Here is a 22,668-nt window from a genome sequence, read left to right as displayed (position 1 = left end):
GGAACGTACTGTCGGTCAAGGTAACCAGCTCTTCATCACTCAGGTGTGTACCAGGAAGGGGTGTCTGTTCGCTGCGCAAGTTTGGCCTAAGCTCACCTGCCCTTCAAACCCTGTGGTGACGAGGCCCGAAGCCTTAAGCTCCGACCTGGCTACCGCCGCCAACCAGATGCAGTCCCCTGGGGCCACGCGCCGCCACGTGCCACCACAGGGCCCGCCCCTCCCGCTCCTGGCCACGCCCCTCACCCACTGCCCTCGGAGGCTCTCTCCGCGGCTCCGCCTCCAGGCGACCTCCGCAAGTTCTCTCAGCCCCGTGGAGTAGCCCCGCCCCCGGCCAGCGGCCCCGCCCCCGCAATCCGGGCCCCGGGGCTGCCCCGCCCCGCAGGCCACTCGGGAGGCGCGGGGGCGGCGCCCTGCGCGATGACGTGGGCGGGCGTGCGCGGTGACGGCCCGCGTCCCTGTTACTCAGCGGAGCGGCCGAGGCTGGACGACGCGGCTAGGATCGCGGAGCGGCGAGCAGACCTGGGTAACGGCCGCGGCGACCGCTCGGACCGCCCCTGTCCCCGCTGGCGGGCTTCCCTGTCGCCGTTCGCTGCGCTGCCGGGTGAGTGCGGCGGATGCCGCAGGGCCTGGGCGGCAGGCGGCCCCGTCGTGTTTATGTTATTGTGCCGCTGCCGCCGCCTTCTCCTCAGCCGTAACCCCCTCCCGGGAGTGGGGGCGGGAGCGCGCGGCGGGCGGGGGCGGCGCGGGAACAATAGCGGCGCAGAGGCGGGGGCCGGCCAAGGGGGCGTGGGGCTGCGGGACCTGGGCGCGCTCCGCTACCCGCCAGCCAGCCCGCCGCGGCGAGCCCCGCCCGCCTGTCCTCTCGCGTCCTCTTCGCGCGGGTCCTGCCTCCGCGGCGGGAGAAGAAAATAGCGGGGGGGTGGGTGGCAAGTTCTGAAACACTTCGGCAAGGGTCGGACAGAGGCGTCTCCGCGGCCCGCCGCACCCTGGCTGCCTCCGGGGCGGCGAGGAGCCGGGAAGAGGGCTTCTACCAGCGGGTCCCCAAGCCTGCCCCGCGCCCATGGGGACCGTATTTTGCTTCTCGGTGGTTTCTTTGTGCTCAGGTTCTGGGCGAAGGCAGGCAGCAGCGCTGAAAAGGGCCGGGATGGCCTGCAGCTCTGGGCTGCGAGGCACAGCCCAGGCCCGTGGTTCGGGTGGGAGGTGTCCATCCAGCTTGGCCCGAGCTTCGGTGGTCAGCGCACATTTCTCTTGAGGGTCACTCGGTGGTGACCTTTTGACTTTTTCACCCCACCCTCCCATCTCTTTGTCTCACATTTGTGTTCCGGATTCAGAGATGGTAGAACCAAGTCCATTTTAAAGTACCCTGATGAACACTTTCCGTTTTTATTTCTGAAAGTTCCCCGCCTGGTCTTTATTGCGAATTTAATAACATGTTAACTACATGGCATTGTCCAGTGATTACCGTTTTTACCTCTGAAATTCAGCGATCTGTCCAGTAGAATTCTGGTCCGTCAGTCCATTGTGTTTTGAGATAGGCATCCAGCAAATACCTCTTTGGCAATTAGAACATGTTTTTTCATTCATTCATTCATTCAACAACTGTTCGGTACCGTACCCAGATGAAGAGGTTTGGTTTGAAGGTAAAGGAAGGTATCCTTTCATGGAAGAGGATGCTTTGACTGAAGTATAATAGATGGACCTTTAAATGAGAGAATTACATAAGAGATGTCTGTTAAGGAAGGTATGGTTATGTTCTGGGTCATTTTTTAAGCAGTATATCTGGAAGTTCAAGTGTAATGTTAGGAAGTAGAATTAGATTTGGTCTAAATATACAACAGCTTTTGTTTATTTCTAAATTTTATTTTTTCCAGTCTTGCAGCCTTACAGTCATTTGTAATGGTTACCTCAGATTCCCCTGCTGTGGTTAACGTTAAACCTAGGAGGTCAGATGCTCTAAGTGAACATGTTTAGTGCTGTGCCTGACAAAAGCAAGCAATCAAAATGGGACTTCCTTGAGGGCAGGCCTGTCTTGCATCTGTTTCTCCACCACCTAGCCTGGAATATAGTAAGTGTTCAATAAAAGTCGGATTGATGAAAAGCTCTTTGTAATTGATAATATTTAAATTCAAGCCTTAAAAAAAACTGTAATGTTCTCCATAAAGTTTTGGAAGCTTCATGCAACTGTCGCTTCAGATGGCTAAATGATCAGTTCATGTACATTATCTGTTATGATGACATGGGCTTTTGAATCACGTGTAGGTCATTCACTGTCCTAAAATAAAATCTTGTCTAAATGTTTTTTTAATATGATTAATAAACTAAAGTAGGTTGTGGGGTGTGTGTTTCTGTGTATGTACTAGTTTATGTGTGTCTGTGTGTGTATGTACGTAATGCACACACAGGCACACATAAACTGGTATTTCAGTAGGGGTCTAAAATGATTGCATTTATAATTTTGTGAATATTATTTGAAAGGTTTTTGGTGACTCATTTTGTGAAAAATTGAGGACAAAGCCACATAAATGTTTTATTAGAAATATTTCTAATATTTTGGAAATGTTTACTTGAAATGTTTGGTTTTAAGTTCTAACTTGTGTTAACACATTGGTACAAAATATGATCCTAAAACTCAAAATAATTCATTTATCCAAGTTAAAGCTCTTTTCCACTCCCTGAACAGTTTAGCGTTTGTTTTGGATTTGAAAGAATACGAAAAGAGTGAACTAATTAATGAGCTTCTTATTATTTGCTGTAAAGTGGAAATGAAGAAATAAGAAAATGATACTTTTTTAAGATGAGGGATGAAAACCTTTGAGATACCAACGTTTTATTGCTTTACCTAGTTAAGGTATGTCAGCTTCTAGTAGGGGTTACTGACAATCCTTTGGCAGTAGCTCACAGTCAGCCTATGTAAAGAACCAGAGTTGTGTTATTTTGTTTTCCAAATTATTGGTTTTTAAAAATAGCTTTATTGAAATTTAATTGACATGAAATTCACCTGTTAGAGTGTATATATTTCAGTGGTTTTTAGTATATTCACAATGTTGTGCATTGATCACCATCACCAATTCCAGAACATTGTCATCACCCCAAGAAGAAACACCATATTCATTAGCAGTCACTCTGAATTTCACTTCAAATTATGCTTTAAAGTAAGAGATATAGCATCGATTCTGTTAGTAAATATATTCCTTTAATAAGTATGAAAAGGGCTCCTTTTAAGTGTCCTGTCCTAGCAGAATAGGAAACTATATCCTTCACACTCCTTTAGATCGGGGGAAATGCCATTTGGAAAGGAAGTTAGTGCAAGAATACATTGTACACAAATTAATGTGGTTAGAATCTTAAGTATTTGCTACATGCCTGATATTATCGAAGTGACCTTGGGAGGATGAGATGTTCAGTGAAACAACTTGAAGTAATTTGTTGTTAAATGACTAGTCCCCAACGATCCTAGTGCTAAGAGGTTGTTGAATAGGAGCCTGCTTCTTGTTGGTCAGCTTTGCCAGCGGGTTGAATTTTGACATATTTGAGTCATCTACATGGTTGAGATGCTTTGATGCACGAGTAGAAATACAAAATAATGTCTGACATTAGGATTCCAGCGCTCTAGAGGTCTCTGGTCAAGTCAATGGTATGGGTAGTAGCCTTTCTGATTCACGTAGTCCAAGGAAGTCATTATAACCGCATAGCTTTATATATGAATCATTTGCCTATGTCAGTGAACTGTGATGCTGATTGTCTTCATCATGTGCTCTTTACCTGAACATTTAGAAGCCTTGCATTTTTACTCTTAATGCAGGTTAAGTTGAACTTTGATTTCAGAAATGATTTGACTGAAAGGTGACAGAAGTATTGAAGTGAGTTACCCTGTCATTCAGGTCAATAGGTGGAGCTAGAGCAATCCAGGAATCAGACCTAGGTTCATTTCTCAGTTCTGCCATCTGGACTTTGTCATCAACAAGTTCTGGAGCTTTAGGCAAGTGCCTTAATGTTTTTGGCTTTAAAACTATAAACTCAGGCTGTCAGAACTTTTTTTTATAGAAGGCTTGTTCCTCAGATAGGTGGTTCTAGAGAAAACATACTAGGACAAAAAGAGCCCTTCTTGGGTGATAATCAGAAGCCCAAGTTAAGAACAGTAGTCAAAGTTAGAATTTTGTAATTTTCAGAAGTCAAAAACATTGTTGAGTTAAATTTTTTCTTTAATATCCAGACTTAGAAAACAAATGGAAGACTTCGCCATAAGCTGGAGATTCTTGGAAAGGGAGATTTTTATTTATTCCACAGCATTATGCCTTCTCATGAGACCCTATGCTTTCAGAGATTTTGTGGAAGACATAAAATGAAGAGTTCATTATCCTCAGGAAGCTTATAGTCAGGGATGAGACTTAAGGCATCTCTGAACAGTGAATTTATGCTCTTTTAAAAGGTATATGAAAGGGCTCCTGCCAAACAAAAGCCTACTTCACATCTCTGTGCAAGCCAAATTTCACTGAAATCCAGTTTTTAAAATTTTGTGTGGGGGGGGGAGAGAGAGAGAGAGAGACGGGAGAGACACCTTTTTGGAAAACTTAGTAGCTTCCGTTCTTTTTCTTGGAGAGGGGTTATATACAAATACAAGACATGCCTGTGTTTGCTGTTACCCTTTATTGTATTTCAGATTTAGTTAAAATCTGCCATTCTTTAGAAAGTTAAGGAACCCAAACCTTATAGTGATTGCTAGTGTGGGTTTTAAGGTCAGCCTGAGTTCTAATTGTGCTCCAATCTAACTGTGGTATAGGCTCGTTCAGGTTATATAACATATTTGGGCCTGTTTTATTGTCTGTCAAATGAGAATAATAATAGCACATAACCTCATAGGTCTGTGAGGTTTAAATAAGGTACTGCATGTAAAGTGCCTAGTACTGGTATGGTGCCTGGAATGGTAGATAGAAGTATTCAGGTAGTTTTTGCTATTGTTATCACTTATTTTTAACTTTGAACAAACATAAAATGCCAAGTAAATGTCAAACCAGTTTAATGCACAGTGTCCATTCTAATTCTCCAGAATATGCCATTTGTTTCACTCTGCATCTCTGGGGGTTTATCTAAAATTCGATCGTCTCATATAATCTGAATTGACTGAGATGATTTATATTAACATTTGGACCAGTAATCCTCTCTATCTTAAAATTTGGAAATGTTCCAAAAGCATATATTGAAGGGAACATATTTGCCGCTTTCACGATTTTTTGCCTTTTCCCACAGCAGAAAATTGCCTACGCTTTCCTAGGTTTATTATAGACATCTAAAGGAATGAGAATTTAGGAACTACGAATAGCTTTATCATGTGACACATTTGAAGAAAATGGAATGCTGTCACATCTTTTAAATTTAGTGTTATTGGGATCTTTGATTCTGCGAAGATTGCAAATTTGTCAGAGACTTGGTAACCACAACAATTCATTGAGGCATGGAGGCCTCTTAAAAAATGAGGGAGATTATTTATTAGTACTACTTAGAAATATTATCTTTTCTGTATTTTCTGTGTTTTTCTAAGTCTTCTGTTTAGCGTTTGTATGGGTATAATGGTAGATCAAATTTCTTGTTCCTTCTTGAGAGCATCTACTCTACTATGAGATGACACTGGTTTTTACTTCGGCAATATTTACTGTGCATTGCATTATACCAATCCAGGTATTTGATGATGTGGGAGCCAAAGGAAATAGAAGTCAGTTTCTACCCTCAGTGAGCCGAGTATAATTTGATAGAAGATAAGGATTAACGTAAGCACATTTATGTCCTAACACAAGGAAGCAAATATTGTTAGTCATTTCATTAGGAATTTCTTTTGTCATTGGGGCATTTGGGGCCTTCCAAACCTTGTGTCTCTTGCCATGCCTTTGTACTCACTCGATAAACCTCAGAAAGCAAGGTATCTTTTCTGATTCCTGGTTTAAGTTGAGAGTGTGGTGCACATTAGTCAAAATCCAAATCATAAGAAAAGACAAACCTTATAAATTCATTCTGGAATACAACAGGGTATCAAAATAAGTATATGAAAAATATGAAAAGCTGACAGTAGAAAAGATGCTATTCAGGTACTAACCAGAGTTCTCAATCTCCTTTGTATTGGAGCTGTTACGATGTAAGGCTAGATCTGTACTTGAAACACTTTTTAAAGTCTCTCTCCAGTATTGAGAAGTGTAGGCCTCCAGTACTGCTTCTCGGTGCTGAGAGACTCAAGCCCGCCACCTACCATATTTCTGGGGACACTAGAAACGAAAAACAGCCACATACAAGCACTTGCTTTGCTCGGCAGGAAACATCAAAAACATTGATAAGATGCTATTTCCTAAAAGTCATTAATTGGGTAGAAAAATCACCATTTTCTGACTTATTCCAGAAAGGATGGCTCTCTTTACTTTCAGATGCCATTGGGTCAACCAAAGGTAAGATAAAGAAAAGCTCCTGCTGTATGGATTTCTCTGTGACCTGAGAAAGGGTCACTTTTCAGTTAAAACAAACAAAAACCCAAGTATCTAGCTTTGTCTGTTACTATTGAGAATTTAAAAGTCTTAATGTTTTACTTTGTTTACATTTTATATTTTGACTAAGTAGTAATTAATTCACTTTGACTCAAAATTCCAAAGATTTAAAAAGATAAAGAATCTCCTTTTCTACTGTGTGTAGCCACCTAGTTCTTCTACCTGGAAACTTAAATTTCCTGTGAATACTTCCAAAGATAGTTTATGTGTATGTAAGTGTGTAATCCTTTGTTCAGAATCCTTGGTCCAGATGTATTTTAGAATGAAGGCTTCTTTTTTTGCAATTGTAGGAAGATAAGATAGCGCATCTACCATATTATCCAAAATCCCTAGTAAGAGGTTGTAGCCTCGTAATTAAACACATTAGCATTTCTGTAAAAAATTCAGACATAGGCCAGGCGTGGTGGCTCACGCCTGTAGTCCCAGCACTTTGGGAGGCTGAGGCGGGTGGATCACCTGAGGTCAGGAGTTTGAGACCAACTTGGCCAACATAGTGAAACTACATCTATACTAAAAGTACAAAAATTAGCTGGGCGTGGTAGCACGCGCCTGTAATCCCAGCTATTCAGGAGGCTGAGGCAGGAGAATCACTTCAGTCTGGAAGGTGGAGGTTGCAGTGAGCCGAGATCATGCCACTACACTCCGGCCTGGGCGGCAGAGGTGAGACTCTGTCTCAAAAAATAAAAAAAAATAAAAAACCCAGAAATAATCAAAGATGTTAATATTTTTATAAAAGCATAACAAATACAAGTGGGGTGAATAAAGATTATAAAATCTTATGCTACATCTCGTCAGGTTTTGCTACCAAATATGTTTGTACTAAACTTATTGTATTTTTCACAGCTTTATGGATTTTGGCTTTGCCAATGAAGGATAGGTATCATACATATATACAGTACTGTGTAGCCTTTGCTCTGCTTCCTCCCTTTTTATTTAATCTAAGTTGATGGATGCAATATGTACCACCCTTTGCTTTTTTGTTTTTTGCTTGTTGGTTTGTTTTTTGAGACGGATTCTCTCTCTTGTTGCCCAGGCTGGAGTGCAGTGGTGCAGTCTCGGCTCACTGCCACCTCTGCCTCCCAGGTTCAAGTGATTCTCCTCCTTCAGCCTCCTGAGTAGCTGGGATTACAGGTGATCCACTTGCCTTGGCCTCCAAAGTGCTGGGATTATGGGTGTGAGCCACCGCACGTGGCCTGCTTTTTTGTTTTAATATAGCTGAGATATTATTTTATATCAGTCATATCAGTATGTAAATAGCATGCTTTTTTTAACATCTTTGTGGTATTTTAACATCTTTTTTAACATCTTTGTGGTATTCCATTTGTGTTACTCTGTTTGGGGTGCTATATCAAAATACCGTAGATTGAGTGGTTTAAACAACAGAAATTTATTTCTCACAGTTCTGGAAGTTGGGAAATTCAAGATTAGGCTACTTAACCAATTTGGTTCCCTGTTGAGGGCCCTATTCCTGGCTTTACAGGTGGCTGGTTTCTGGATGTATCCTCACATGGCCCCTAAGAGCTCTAGTTTGTTCCTCATCCTATCATGGGGACTCCACCCTCATGACCTAATACATGAGAAGCTTAGTTACCTCCTAAAGATTTCTCCTCCAAATACTATCAAGTTGGAGGGTAGGGCTTCAACATATGAATTTGGAGGGACACAGACAGTCTATAACATCATTATACTGGTGTACCATTTAACTCCTTTTTGATGCATATTTAGGTAGTTTTCAGACTTTTGCTATCAAAAACCATGGTGCAGTGGATTACCTTGTGCATACATCATGTTGCACTTAAATGCATAGGATAAATTTCCAGAGGTAGAGTTCCTAGGCCAGTGTATATGCATTTGTATTTTTATGTATTGCTGAAGTGAAGCCTGTAGAGGTTGTCCACCTTCCATTCCACCAGCACTGTGTAAGAATGCCTGCTTCTTGTTACCCTTAAACATCTTTCATCTTTTAAGGACTGTTTGTATTTTCTTTATTTTGAACTGTCCTTGTCTTTGCGTATTTTTCTATTGCTTTGTTGCTCATTTTCCTAGATTTTTAGGATTAATTTTACAGATTGGCTCCATGCTATTTTTTGGAAATATTTTTCCCCAATTTGCTGTTTTCCATTCTATGGTAGGATATTATGTATAGTTCCAACTTTATTTTCTTCACCAGATATCCATCCAGTTGCCCCTATACCATTTATTAAATAGTCCATCTTTGTCTTACTGATTTAAAATGCCACTTTTACCATTTACAAAATTTCCACGTGTGTTTGGTACCATTGGTCCCACTGACCCATCCGCCTGTTTGGGACCCAAGCCATCCTGTTTTTATTATTGTAGCATATGCTGTGTTTTCTGCTAGGTCTAATTCCCTTTTATTTCTCTTTTCAGAAGTATTTTTCTGGCTTCTATCTTGTTTATTTTATATGAACTTTCAGAAACAACCCATCTAGTCTAGTCTGTACCCCTCCTCTGCCAGTCTTTCTGTTGGAATCAGTTTTTTTGTTTTATTGTGGTAAAATTATGTACAGCTAGATGCACAAGCATTACAGTCCAATAAGTTTGCTTATGTATACACTTGTGCAACCCCAGATCAAAATAAAGAACACTTCCATCACCCAGAAGCATTTTGTACATTCTTTTCAAGTTACCTTGCTCCCCAGTGATTGACTTCTATTACATGGATTCAGTTTACTGTTAGGATTTCTTTGTATTTAAAAAATAAGTGACAGCTTTATGATGTTGTACCTTTATATCCAAGAATAGGAAAAACTTAACCTTTTTATTTGTTGAAGTCTCATTTTGGGTTCCTGATAGCATTTTTAAACATTAAAAAGAATTTTTTTTTTTTTGCTATTTTATATATTTAAGTTTTTCTGTTTTTTTTTTTTTCCTGCCGGAAATGGCATCTTTTTTTCCATTTTATCTTCTATCTGGTTTTATATATGAAAGCTTTTTTATTTTGTAAATTAGTTAATATTTTTATATATTAAATGATAAGCCCCCTGTAGAATATTTATTATTTCTAATAGTTTTGTAGTTGAATTTTTGATTTTTCTGATATGTCATGCCAGCTTTTTTGTTTCCTTTGATTTTTACCTCCTCCCTCCCCCAACTTTTTAATACCGCTATATTTTTTTTATTGCATTCATAGTGGTGATTTTTAGAAGATTATAGTTTTCCTCCATTATATGTGAAACGAGAGCCAAAATATCTGTTTATCTGTTGAGTATTTAAAGGTTATGAATAATAATGAAATTAGGGAGGGATTATGGGAATACTTAAAGTAGTGTGAAGTTTTCTTTCTAAAGTTAATGTAACTTGAAATGAACTGTGGTTTTCAAAATGTTAAATGGACAAGTTGGGGATCAATCACTTGATAGCTAATGTAATAGCAGTTAACTGCCTTGTCTCTTATTTGATAATACAGTCATGTACCCCATGGTGAGGTTTCAGTCAGTGACAGAACACACATGTGACAGTGGTCCCATTAAATTATACCATATTTTTACTCTATTTTTTCTATGTTTAGATACACAAATACTTCCCGTTGTGTTACAGTCGCCTGCAGTATTCAGTACAGTAATATGCTGTACAGGTTCGTAGCCTCGGGTCAATAGGCTACACCATATTATAGCCTAGGTATGTTATACTATCTAGGTTGGTGTAAGTACATTCCATGATGTTCGCACAGTGACGGCATTGCCTAACGATGCGTTTCTCAGAAGGTATCCCCGTCCTTAAGCAAGGCGTGACTATACATATAGGCTGCTTTCTATGTGCTTAGCAGTCAGAGGCAGCTCCCTGAAATATAGTTTAGTCTGGTGTCAGAGAGCGTACGGTCAGAGGTCAAGATATGTAGAAGTATGAAGTGAATGAATATAGACAGGAGGGTCTTAAGCTTGGAAAAATGCTGAAATCAGCAAGTCAGGAAAGCACAGGAGTGAGAGAGTGCGAAGAGTGAGTTTGATTTGGCGACTGGGTTTGAGGCAGGTCGCTCATCCTTATAAAATTATATGGTAGTTAGATACTTAGCTGAATTTCAGTAGAGATCTCATTGCTTAATGGGGATTAAATAGTTCATTTTCTGTCTCTTCTTCCCTTCCCCTGCTCCCACCAAAAAGCTGAGGTGGTTTTCTGCTCAAGGACCCATACATTGTTAAGTAACTAGAAACAAAAAGTTAGAACCTTGGGAAAATAAGAATCCAGACTATCCTAATAGTATAAGAACTAATACATACCCTATTTGGTGCCTATCATGTATCAGCCACTATTCTTGTGCTTTATGTATGTTAAATTATTTAAACATCACACAGCAACCCTACAAGGTGGGCACTGTTAGGCCCATTTTATACATGAGGAAACAGGCATAGAGAGATTATATGGGAAGTTGTTGGTGATCTTGTTTGACGATTTTATTAAAGTAGGAAGAAAGAAGCCAAGTTGAAGATGGTTAAAAAACAATGAATGATTTTTTTTTTTTTTAAAAGACCATCTCCCTCTGTTGCCCAGGCTGGAGTGCAGTGGTGTGATCATAGCTTATTGCAGCCTTAAACTCCTGGGCTCAAGTGGATCTTCCTGTCTCAGCCTCCCAAGTAGCTGGGACTCGGCTGGCTAATTTTTAAGTTTTTTGTAAAGATGGGGTCTCACTGTGTTGCCCAGGCTGGTCTCAAACTCCTGGCCTCATGTGATCTTCCCACCTCAGCCTCCCAAATTGCTGGGATTATAGACGTGAGCCACCACACCTAGCCCCTGAATGAAACACTTTGAAAAAGAGTGAGATATGAGCAAGTGCTGACACAGTGGGTGTAGACCACTCTTTTAAGATTAGCTCTAAAGTGAACAAAGAAATGGGTTGGTAGATAAAGGAAATTGTGAGGCTCAGAAATTGAGTGAAAATGGCATTGCTGTATGTAGGAAAGGGGATGCAGAGTACAGGTAGAGAGTTTGGCCCTCATTAGAGGAGAAATCTTTTCCATCTAACAGGAGGAAATGTGGAAAAGTGTGCCCTTGTGAGGAAGTTTGGAAGTTGGAAGATGAAGACCTGTTCTCCTGGCTTTCATCTTCTCTTGTGGTTTGTTTGCTCAGTGAAGCATGAGATTCATATGGGCAGAAAGGGATGGGAGTGTGAGGAGTTTGAAGCAGTTTGTCAAGAAGTATTGATTGTTTATTTAAGGTTTAAAATCTTGAAGTTAAAGTGATATCGGTCAACCTGGTTTTGTGACCACCCCCCCCAGCATTATTTAGCTGATTAGTTACAGGCACAGATAAGGCAGGTGGTTGGATTTACCCAGGGTGAGATTTTGCCAGGTGTAGTAGAGTTCTCCAGAGAAACAGAACCAATCTGAGTTATAGATAGATAGACTGAGATTTTAAGGCATTTATTTTTGTGAGGGCTGGCAAGTCTGAAATCTGTAGGACAGGCAGGAAATTCTTGGTCAGGAGTTAATACTGCAGCTTTGAGGCAGAATTTTGTTTTTCTCAGGGAAACTTGTTTTTGCTATTAAGCCTTATCAAGTGATTGGATGAGGCCTACCCACGGTATCAAGGATAAGCTCCGGTACTTAAACTTGACTGTTTGTAGATATTAATCACATCTACAAAATACCTTCACAGCAACTACATAATTGTTTGAATAACTGGGTACTACAGCCTAGCCAAATTGATACTTACAGCTAACCATCACACCAGATCAGTACAAAAGAAGGAAAAGGGGACAAGGGAAATAAGGGCCTTTTAACTAGAATGCTTATTGTGGGGTGGTGGTTGAGTATGTAACTGGCCACAGGGTTTGAGTAAGTTAATTTGAAAGATTGAATGCCATGGTCAGAGTGGGATATCTGAAAGAGAGATTTCACAAGTATGATAATTATTGACATAATTGATGCTCAGGATGACCTTGGGTGTGGGCTGCAGAGTTAGAATTCAGAGACAAGTCCGGAATGTGAGGAGGCCAATGAGTTAAAAGTCTGAGGTATTAAAAAAGGGTCAGTCTGCATGCGTGGTGAAATCAGCAACTAGTGAGGGGAGTAAGGGTACATACTGTAAACCAGTTGTAATGTCCTCACTGAATAAGGAAGAATTGGAGGGAGGATAGACAATGACAAGAAAGGATATAGGTAGTGTAACAGGCTGAGTTTGCTTGTCACAAATTGGGAATTTCAGAAGGCCAAGTAAAGGAATTAGGAGGATGAAGAATTGAGTCAAATGGAGGACGTACACAGCAGTATGGCAGTGAGAATTCAGGGAATAATAGATAACCAGGGAGAACTGGACATTTTCTGGTGACCATCAGCAGGGATGTGAGGTATGAGGGGATTAGTCCTGATACAGGAGACGGTGGTTATAAGTTTTAGTGTTGTAGGTAGGACTCTGTGGCAGTGCTTTCAAATTGTTAGTCATGACCCATTAGTAGGTTATAGAATGAATTTAGGAGATCACAACTTCTGTTATGTTTTTAAAAGAAATGAAGTAGAAAATACCATAGCGTGTCATGTATAATAAGGGACTAAGAATTTTTTAACAGTTTTATTGGGGTATAATTCACATACCATTATAGTTATCTATTTGAAATACACAGCTCAAAGCTTTTTTAGTATATTCCTGGAATAATGGAACCATCATCACAACCTAACTTTAGAACATGTTTGTCGCCCCAGAAAGTAACCTCATACTCACTAGCAGTCACTCCCCATTTCTTCAAACGCACATACACCACTCTCCCTGGCCCTAAACAGCCACTTAACCTACTTTCTTCTTTGTAGTTTTGCTCATTCTGGCTATCTCTTTTTTATTTTTTTTGAGGTGACGTCTTGCTCTCTCGCCCAGGCTAGAGTGCAGTGGTGTGATCTTGGCTCACTTCAGCCTCCCAGGTTCAAGAAATTCTCCTGCCTTAGCCTCCTGAGTAGCTGAGATTACAGGTGCCTGCCATTAGTCCTGGCTAATTTTTTTGTATTTTTAGTACAAAAAATTTTACCTCAAGTGATCCTCCCTCCCCAGCCTCACAAGTAGCTAGGACCACAGGTGTGCCCTGCTAATTTTTAATTTTTTTTTTTAGAGATGGGGTCTCACTGTGCTGCCCAGGTGCTCTAACTCCTGGGCTCAAGTGATGCTCCCACCTTGGCCTCAAAAAGTGCTGAGATTACAAACATGAGCTTCCTCGCCTGGCCAAAGAGTTCTTTATATATTAGAGATACAAGTTGCTTAACAGATGTATGGTTTATAAATATTTTCTCCTGTTTTGGAGGTAGTCTTTTTACTTTCTTGATGGCATCATTTGTAGCACAAAAAGTTTTAATTTCAATGAAGAAATACAACGTATTTGTTTTTCCCTTGTGCTTTTGGAATATTTTATAAGAAGCCAATGCTTAACTCAAGGTCATGAAGACAACTTCTACGTTTTTTTCTGAGTTTTATAGTTTTAGCTCTTACATTTAGGTCTGTGATCCATGTTGAGTTAATTTTAGGGTGTATGGTATGAGGAACGTATATGAGGTCATTCTTTTGCTTGTAGACATGCAGTACTCCTAGCTCCATTTGTTGAAAATGCTATTCTTTCTTACCAAATTGTCTTGGGCATTCTTGAAAAAAAGGCAGATTTATTTCTGGACTCTGAGTTCTATTCCATTGATCTATGTGTCTATGCTTATGTTCCCACAGTGTGTTGATTACTGTAGTTCAGAATTTTTTGAAAGTTGTGTTTCCCATAGATGTGTGAGTATATTTATATAGAGATACACACAGAGGTGTGTGTGTAATGGATTATGTTGTAAAATGTTGGAAAACCTATGGTGTCTCCCCGATAGAGTTCACTCTCTTGTGGCAACTTAGTGGAGTATGTTCCCTCTCAGGTAATATACAGAGAAGACAGGTTAGAGGGTCGTCTGTGAGTGTATGAACTCCTTTTAGATTGGATGACTGATTTTTCTTACTTTAGTACGTGAAGTTTTCAAGTGCATGGGGACTGAAGGGCAGTAAGGAGGGCATAGAACAGCTGTGGGAATTCCTAAAGAATTCATCGGAGATGAACGTAAGGATTATGAAGTAAAGTATTTGAAATTTTGAAGTTAGCAGAGTTTTGTACTGCGCCAGTCTTTCATGATTCTCAAAAAAAAAACAAAAAACTTTTTTGAATATATTAAGCATGTCTGTGTTGGATAACTTAAGACGTTATGTAATAAAAATTATATAGATAATTTAAGGTTTGGGAATGATGCTGTCTCCTTCTAGAGAGGATTTTTGTTGACTTTTGGCAGGAGGCAAGCTAGTGGCACTAGCAATCCTGGATCATCTTAATCCAGTCAGAGACTATAATGTTTCAAAACTGGGTTCCAGAGTCTACGAAGGCTGGTCTATTTTGTTTTATTTTCTTCTGGGATATGACCCCTTGGAGTCCTAGCATAAAGCCAGGGGTGTTATCAGCCCCACATGCCCCCACCCCCACACTTTCTTGAACCCTTAACTCCAATATTTTATCATCTCTAGTTGTGTAAATCTGTTGCAAGTTCAAGCTCAGCTTCTCAGCCACCTCTTTGGAATTAGCAGATCCCATCAGGAGGAAAAACGGCCCCAGATGCCAGGCTCCCTTATGAGCTTTTCCTTATTCTACTAGATCTTGGTCTTCATGCTTTTTCACTACCTTGGCACTCTGATGCCCTCAAACAGGTTTTTTGGTTTTGATTTTTAAAATATTTTTTACTGGGGACTTGAGCAGGTGTCCAGTTTTTCTAGTTGCTCCCAGTAAGATAATTGGTTTGAATTATCTAGTTCACCATGTTAAGGAAAATGATTTGTTAGGTTGATCAAGGTTTATGTCATAAGATTCTCTATTTGAAATTGTAGTATATGTGATTTCAGTTTTTCCTAGGGGTAAGATTTTGGGTACCAGTTTCTACAGATTATAGGAATTATTAGAAAAGGGGGAAATCGCCTTGGAAATAGAAATGGGAGGGGAAAATGGCAGAAAAAACTAGATATTTTTGCAAAGTTTAGAAAAGATAAAGGTATAGGGTAACATTTTCATGTCTATTAGGAGTGTAAAAGGGCAGTCATGTATAAAAGGAGCTGAGATATTTGTTGTAATGAAATTGTCATAATTAAAAGACTGTGGAATCTAGGTATTATGGGGGTGGCTTTGAGAAGTATCTACTTAGTCATGTTAAATAAAATTTTAAAATTTCGCAGAGAAACCCTAGGATACTGAGTCATTAATTGAAGGAATCAACTTTGGGGCTGGACTTACAGTTGTGTTTATAGCAGTATAAATCTGCCCAACCACTAGTATGTAAGGGATTGCAGAACAAATGTAATTTCATAGAACCCATTATTTATATGAGAGATACAAAATGATACTGATTTTGATTTAGGATGCCATCTTCATCTGTGTATGAAAATAAATGTAAGGTCTTAAAGAGTTTTTGTTTTTGATTCTCTAAGCTATTCCCATACTTCTTAAATTTCAAAATTACAAAGTTTTCCATCCATCTTAATCATTATAATTGAGGAAAAATGATATATCTTTAATAGCCCTTGAGAAAATGATAGATACTGGGTGTATTTCAGAAGGTTTTATCAGCAGAGTTTTGGTTGATATTTTAAACTTTGAGGATAGGAATTGTTTGGTAAAGTGATGCCCTCTCTTTTTTGGCTCCATCTTCCAGTATATGTGTCATAGGAACCTGGTTTAAGATCAGTGTGTTTCTTTGTTACACCTGTCAGTAGAATTGGCTATTACTGTTTTTTGGTTCCTTAAAACTGAACATTTTGGCCACCGTCCTCACCCACATTTTAAAGTGACTTCATTCTCTCATATCACTCCCAACTGAAGAATGTTCAGACATACACATTGAAAGAATATTATGGTAAACACCTGTATACTTCATTTGGATATTGTAGTTGTTAGCTTTTTTGTCATATTTGTTTATGTCTCTCCTAAAGATAAACACATTCTGTTACATATGTCATACTTAAGCCCTTAATATCTAGTTCATATTCAAGTTTTGCTAATTATTTCCCCAAAAGGTCAGTTTGTGCTGCAATCAGATACTGTGATTTCTCACCTTATTTCCTTAGCTCTTGTGAAGATGTTTTCGTGCATGGATAGTGTTCACATTGATGTTTCTGTTAGGGGCAATCACTGGGGAGTCCTATTCTTCCATCTTGTTCTGCCCCTCTTCTCCAAAAAGGTCAACTTTTTCAAACCAATATTGAATCAGTTTATGAACTACATTTGATTGTTGTTGCTTTAGTCACTTTTAACATACTACAATTGTCCTGTTTTCTATTTTTTTGTTTTTTACACTTATGATACTGGCTTCTTGAAGAGACCAGGCCATTTGTCATAGAATGTTTCCCATATTTTGGATTTGTCTGATTGTTTTCTTGTAGCAATTAACTTGTATCTCTATTCCCACTGTGTTTCCTAAAGTAGAAGATTGAGTCTAGAGGCTGGATTATATTTAGTTTTTTTGGCTTAGTTATTCCTGTGTACATTATATTGACTCATAACACAGGCATCAGGTGGTTTGCCTAAAGTGTGATCATTTGGTGTTAAGATGGTATTCACCAGATCTATCCATTATAACGATGGGTTTGCCCTTGACAATCAGCAGTTGATCAGTGAGATGACATTTTGGTTCCCTGTGAATATTCTGTTTTCCAGCAGCGTATGTGTTTAGAGTCTTTTGGTGAGCTTTGAATCGGTTGTTTCATTTGGGCTTGCAAATGGTGTTTTTTTGTTTTTGTTTTTTGTTTTTCTAACCCTATCATCCTTCTTTTTTGTTTTTATTTTTATTTTTTTCAGACAGAGTCTCGCTCTGTCACCCAGGCTGGAGTGCAGTAGCACCATCTCTGGTCACTGCAACCTCCACCTCCTGGGTTCAAGCGATTCTGTCACCTCTGCCTCCCGAGTAGCTGGGACTACAGGCACGTGCCACCACGCCTGGCTAATTTTCATATTTTTAGTAGAGACAGGGTTTCACCATAATGGCCAGGCTGGTCTCAAACTCCTGACCTCAAGTGATCTGCCCACCTGGACCTCCCACCTATCATCCTTCTTGATCTATTAATATTAACCAGCTTTCCTTTGTTAAAAAGACCTTTCCCCCTTGTCAACTAGGATTGAACTACAGTTCTTCCTAACAAGATGAGATAAATTTTTATTTCTCTTTAACGTACCAACTTTTTAACATACCGGTTTTGAAAATTGGTTAGTAGTCATCTCCAAAAAGTGGCACATAACTTTCACTCTCTCTGTGTCACAGGGATTTTTGATTTTTCAAAAGTTTTATGATCATTTCATCCTTTTTAAAATAGTCTTCATTTGTAGAAGTTTTGGTTTTACAGAAAAATTGAGTATATACTATAGTTTCTATATACCCCACACCCAATTTCTCCTATAATTAACATCATATGTTTGCATGGCACATTTGTTACAGTTAGTGAAAATTATTGGTACATTATTCACTAAAATCCATAGCTTATTCAGCTTTTCTTAGATTTTAGCTAGTGTTTTTGTTTTGTTTTGTTTTGTTTTTACAAGATCCCATCTGGGATACCACATTACATTTTGTCGTATCTCCTTAGGATTTCTTAGCTGTGAGTTTCTCAGATATTCCTTTTTTTGATGACCATGACTGCTCAGATATTTTGTGGGATACCGTTTTATTGGAATTTGTCTAATGTTTTTCTTATTTTTAGACTAGCCTTATGGGTTTCTAGAAGGAAAATCCACAGAGGTAAAGCATCATTTCATCACATCCTGTCAAGGGTATGTACTGTTAACATAATTTATGACTTGGTTTTGATTTTGATCACCTGGTGAAGTAATGTTTGTCAGATTTTTCCATTGTAAAGTTATTCTTTTTTCCTCCTTTTCATACTGCACTATTTGGGAAAAGTGACCATGCACAGCCCACACTTAAAGAGTAGAAAGTTATGTCCTGCTTCTTGATGGCAAAGTGTCTACATAAATTATTAATATTTGGAATCCTTCTGTGCAGGAGATTTTTATTTTCTCCCATTTAGTGATTTATTTAGTCATTTATATCAGTATGGACTCATGGTTGCTTATTTTATACTTTGTGTTACAGTCCAATACTAATAATACTTCATTTTGCTACTCGCATTGTTTCAGATTTGGCCATTGGGAGCCCCTTTAGTTAGCTTCTGTGCCTTTGACATACTTCCATCAGCGTGGGTGTTTTCTGAGCACTTTCTTTCTGGCACTGCAGGATGCTCCCAGCTCATCTTGTATGTTTTCTACCCTAGTCCTGGGATCAGCCATTTCTCTAAGGAGCACTGTTTCCTTTAATTAGAAAATGGTATTAGAAACAAAGTTCTAGGTGTGCTTGTTGCTACTGGGATGTTGTTTCTTTTAGGTACTCTCAGCAGATAGAGCAAAGAAATATATTCATATATTAGAAATATCTGTATATCTACATGTCTAGACAGACACATATAAGTATTTAATATTACATATCAGTATATGTGCATAAATATTTGTAACCATCTGTATCTGTATAAGCTAAACATGAATTCTTAGTGTCTTCAACTCTAATCTATTACCATATGGATCATTCCTGGTCCTCCCCTTACCAGTAAATTTCCTCCAGTAGCGAGAAACCTGCCTCCCAGCACACACCACGTATTTACTTAGTTGTTCAGTTCCAACGTAGATCTTACAGCAGTATCAGAATTGTTAACTCACACGCAGTGGAAACAGCTGTATCAACTAGGAGGGTTTTTTCTTTTTTTTTCAATTCTTCAGAAATTTCTAGGTAGACAGTCATGTCATCTGCAAACAAAAACAGTTTTATTTCTTGTCGCCCCTCCATCTGTGTGCCTTTTCTTCCCTTTTATTGTCTTAGTGCAGTATTTAGGACTTTAGGTATGATGTTGAATAGGAGTGATGGGAGGAGACGTTTTTGCCTTATTCTTGTTCTTAGGGGGAAAGTATCTAGTTTTTCACCATTAAGTACTATGTTCACTGTAGAGGGTTTTTTGAGGGGAGTAGAGTAGATTTTTAAAAAAAAATCAAATTGAGGAAATTCCTCTCCATTCTCGGTTTTCTGAGCGTTTTCATCATGAGTGGTGTTAGATTTTGTTAGATGCTTTGTCTGCATCCATTGATATGACCGTTTGATTTATATTCATTAGCCTGTTGATGTGGTGGGTTAGGGTTACATTAGTAGATTTTAGAACCAGCCTTGTATACCTGGGATAAATCTCACCTGGTTATGGTGAATAATTCCTTTTCTACATTAATGGATTCAATTTACTAATATTTTGTTGTGGATTTTTGTTACCTATGTTCATGAAAGATACTGGTCTGTAGCTTTCTTTTCTTACAATCTCTTTGTTTTATTATTATTATTATTATTAGAATAATGCTGCTCTTTTAGAATAAGTCAGGAAATGTTCCTTCTGTTTTTATTTTCTGCAAGAGGTTATAGAGAATTGGTATCACATTTTTTTTCCTTAAATGTTTGGAAGAATTCACCAGTAAAACTTCGGGCCTGGCATTTTCTGTTTTAAAAAGTTAATAACTATCAGTTCAATTTTTTAATAGATATAGATCTATTCAGATTATTGATTCAGTTTCTTTAATAGTTACAGGTTTGTTCAAGTTGTTCATAGTATTCCTTTGTTGTACTTTTAATGTACTTGGGATAAGTAATGATGACCCCTCTTCCATTTGTTACATTAGTAATTTGTGCCTTCTCTCCTTTTTCTTGTTCTTCTTCTTTTTTTATTTGAGACAGAATCTCACTCTGTCACCCAGGCTGGAATGCAGTGGTGCGATCTTGGCTCACTGCTACCTCAACCTCCTGGGTTCAAATGATTCTCCTGCCTCAGCCTTCCAAGTAGCTGGGATTACAGGCATATGCCGCCGTGCTTAGCTAATTTTTGTATTTCTTAGTAGAGGTGGAGATTTCACCATGTTGGCCAGGGTGGTCTTGAACTTCTTGATTAGTCTGGCTAGAGGTTTAACAGTTTGATTTATATTTTCAGTGAGCCAGCTTTTTTTTTTTTTTTTTTTTCTATTTTCCTGTTTTTAATTTCATTGATTTTGACTGTAATTCTTTTTTTTTCCTTCTGTTCACTTTAGGTGTTATTCTTTTTGATGATCGGTTTTCTCACATTTGGCCAGTGAGAGTCTCTTGAGGTGGCTGCTGTGTCCATTTTGATCTGACCTGGTTGTTCGTTGAGTGCTTCCTTGCTTTCTGGCAGGATAAAATGTCTTTCAGCCTGTACTTATCTTGCCTTAACCTGGGACACTCCATTTCTTTAGGAAGTTGGCTTCAGTCTTAATTTTATGTGATTGCTCATTTCTTCCATCTAAACTTTAAACAGATTTGACACATTGAGATCAGCATTTTTGCCTTTTTTTTGGTAGTCAACAAGAGCAACTGAGGTGACCTGTTGATGCTAGTATTTATTGTGTCTTAAAACTTGTCTTAAAGACAGAACATTTTTCTGTTCAATTTATATAAGCAAAAAGGCGCTTTATCTGTATCCAGCCAAACTCTTCTATGGCATCTCTGAAAGTCATTTATACTTGACCGGTTTGTACTTTTGCTAAGGGATAGTTGAAAACCACCCCTTTTTAAGAAGTTCAGAAATTGAGGATGCAGTATTCTGAATTATCTAATTTGGTTTTTCTGCATCCCTACGATTGTTTTGTTATTTAATAAAGTGTTTGAACTTTAGTTTCAGGGTTTTTCTTTTACTTTTAACAAATATTATGTGCCAACACTTTACAAATAGTAACTCATTTAATTATTTAACCTTGCTGGTAGATATGGTTATTCTCCTCTCTCCCTCATAGATGGAGAAACTCAGGCAAGATGAAGTTAAGTAACTTGTGCAGGGTCATACATGAGTGGCAGAGTCAGAGTCTGAATCCAGATAGTCGGCTCCAGACGCCAAACTCCCAGCCACTGCTTTGTGCTGCCCGTCTTTTCTCTGCCAGTTAAGTAGAAAAAGTTGTTTGTGATTCTGCATTTTGCTGTCCCCTTCTGTTGTTAATTATAGTATAATGGGTGTCACTCTTATCACCATAAGACTTAGTATGGTATTGCAAGCACCAGTTAAGCAATAACGTTTTGAGATCCCTAATTGAAAGAATTCAGAGCGGTGTATTGCTTTGAGTTAGTTGGCCCTTTGCCGCAACTCTGTTTTTCCATGAGACAACATTATCATGAACAGTAATAATGTGTAAAAAGATGCGGCCTCCTTTTTTAAAAAAACAGTATTAAATTCATTTAGCGTATGAATTTTAAAGTAATGTAGTCAGTGATGATATAAGATCAAAGAATAATAAGTGAAAACACTTCATAAGGCACAGAGCTAAATGTGTGTAACTATTTTATTGGTGCACATAGTTACTGCTAGAACTATAAAGGAAGAATCATTATTTTATGGAAAGAACATATGTTACTGGAAATCCTATACTCTAAGATCAGAATTCTAAATTCCAGTTTTTTGATGTGTTAACATAGGGTCCATTGCATCCTATTTCCTGGTTTATTTTTATCCTTACTCTGCTTCCTCATAATTCTAATTAACTAAAACCTTCTGGTTCCCCAAGGTCAGGGCATACTCTTTTTGAAAATAATATTAACTAGTGCTGATGAGAGGAAGAGAGCAACAGGAAGCATTAAAAAAATTTTTTTTGAACCAACGGCAAATATAAAATATTGAGGAAAAAGGTAAAGATTAAAAGTATCTATAATGTAGCTAGTAATATTTTAGTGTATTTGTTTTTATGTATTTTGTGCACATGGGATAGAGATTTATATACATGGGTACACGCTTACATATACAATTTGTAAGGATCCAAAAATCATATTAGCTTACATTAATTGAGGACTAGAGTACTGATAACTGCTTTTATTTGATTAAAGTCTAGGAAATAGATTTTGTTTAAAAGAAATATATTCTTAACAGAAAATTTTTATAAAATAAGAGATTTGCAACATTGTTTTTTTCGTATAAGTATGCTAAGACTACCATCTCTTTAACAGAAAGGAGTTTTAAACTTTAACTTAATAGGAAGATATTTCAGGGATTCTATGAAGTCAAGAATGTTTTCATATAATACTGGAAGTGTTACGTGCGTTTTTCATGTCTGTTCTCAAGA

The 22,668-nt window shown here is 38.6% G+C and overlaps 1 protein-coding gene across 15 annotated transcripts in view; it reads left to right on the top strand.

The window, feature by feature from the left end:
* The first annotated feature begins 419 nt into the window (after positions 1-419).
* The window catches only part of MAPK8 (mitogen-activated protein kinase 8), a 132,180-nt gene continuing 109,931 nt past the window's right edge, over positions 420-22,668 (top strand). For 4 of the 15 annotated variants that reach the window (XM_050805136.1, XM_050805144.1, XM_050805137.1 and 1 more), the window contains exons 1-3: positions 428-601; positions 1,872-2,065; positions 18,225-18,294. The gene's annotated coding sequence lies outside the window, so the exon portion shown is untranslated. Of the gene's footprint in view, positions 602-1,871; positions 2,066-18,224; positions 18,295-22,668 lie in introns of all 15 variants that reach the window. The other 11 variants (XM_050805132.1, XM_050805140.1, XM_050805133.1 and 8 more) reach the window with 3 other exon arrangements.

The sequence above is a fragment of the Macaca thibetana genome, chromosome 9 (genome assembly GCF_024542745.1).
Source record: "Macaca thibetana thibetana isolate TM-01 chromosome 9, ASM2454274v1, whole genome shotgun sequence".
NCBI lineage: Eukaryota > Metazoa > Chordata > Mammalia > Primates > Cercopithecidae > Macaca > Macaca thibetana.
The sequence above is the reverse complement of the archived record's forward strand: the minus strand, read 5'-3'. Positions and strand labels throughout refer to the sequence as shown.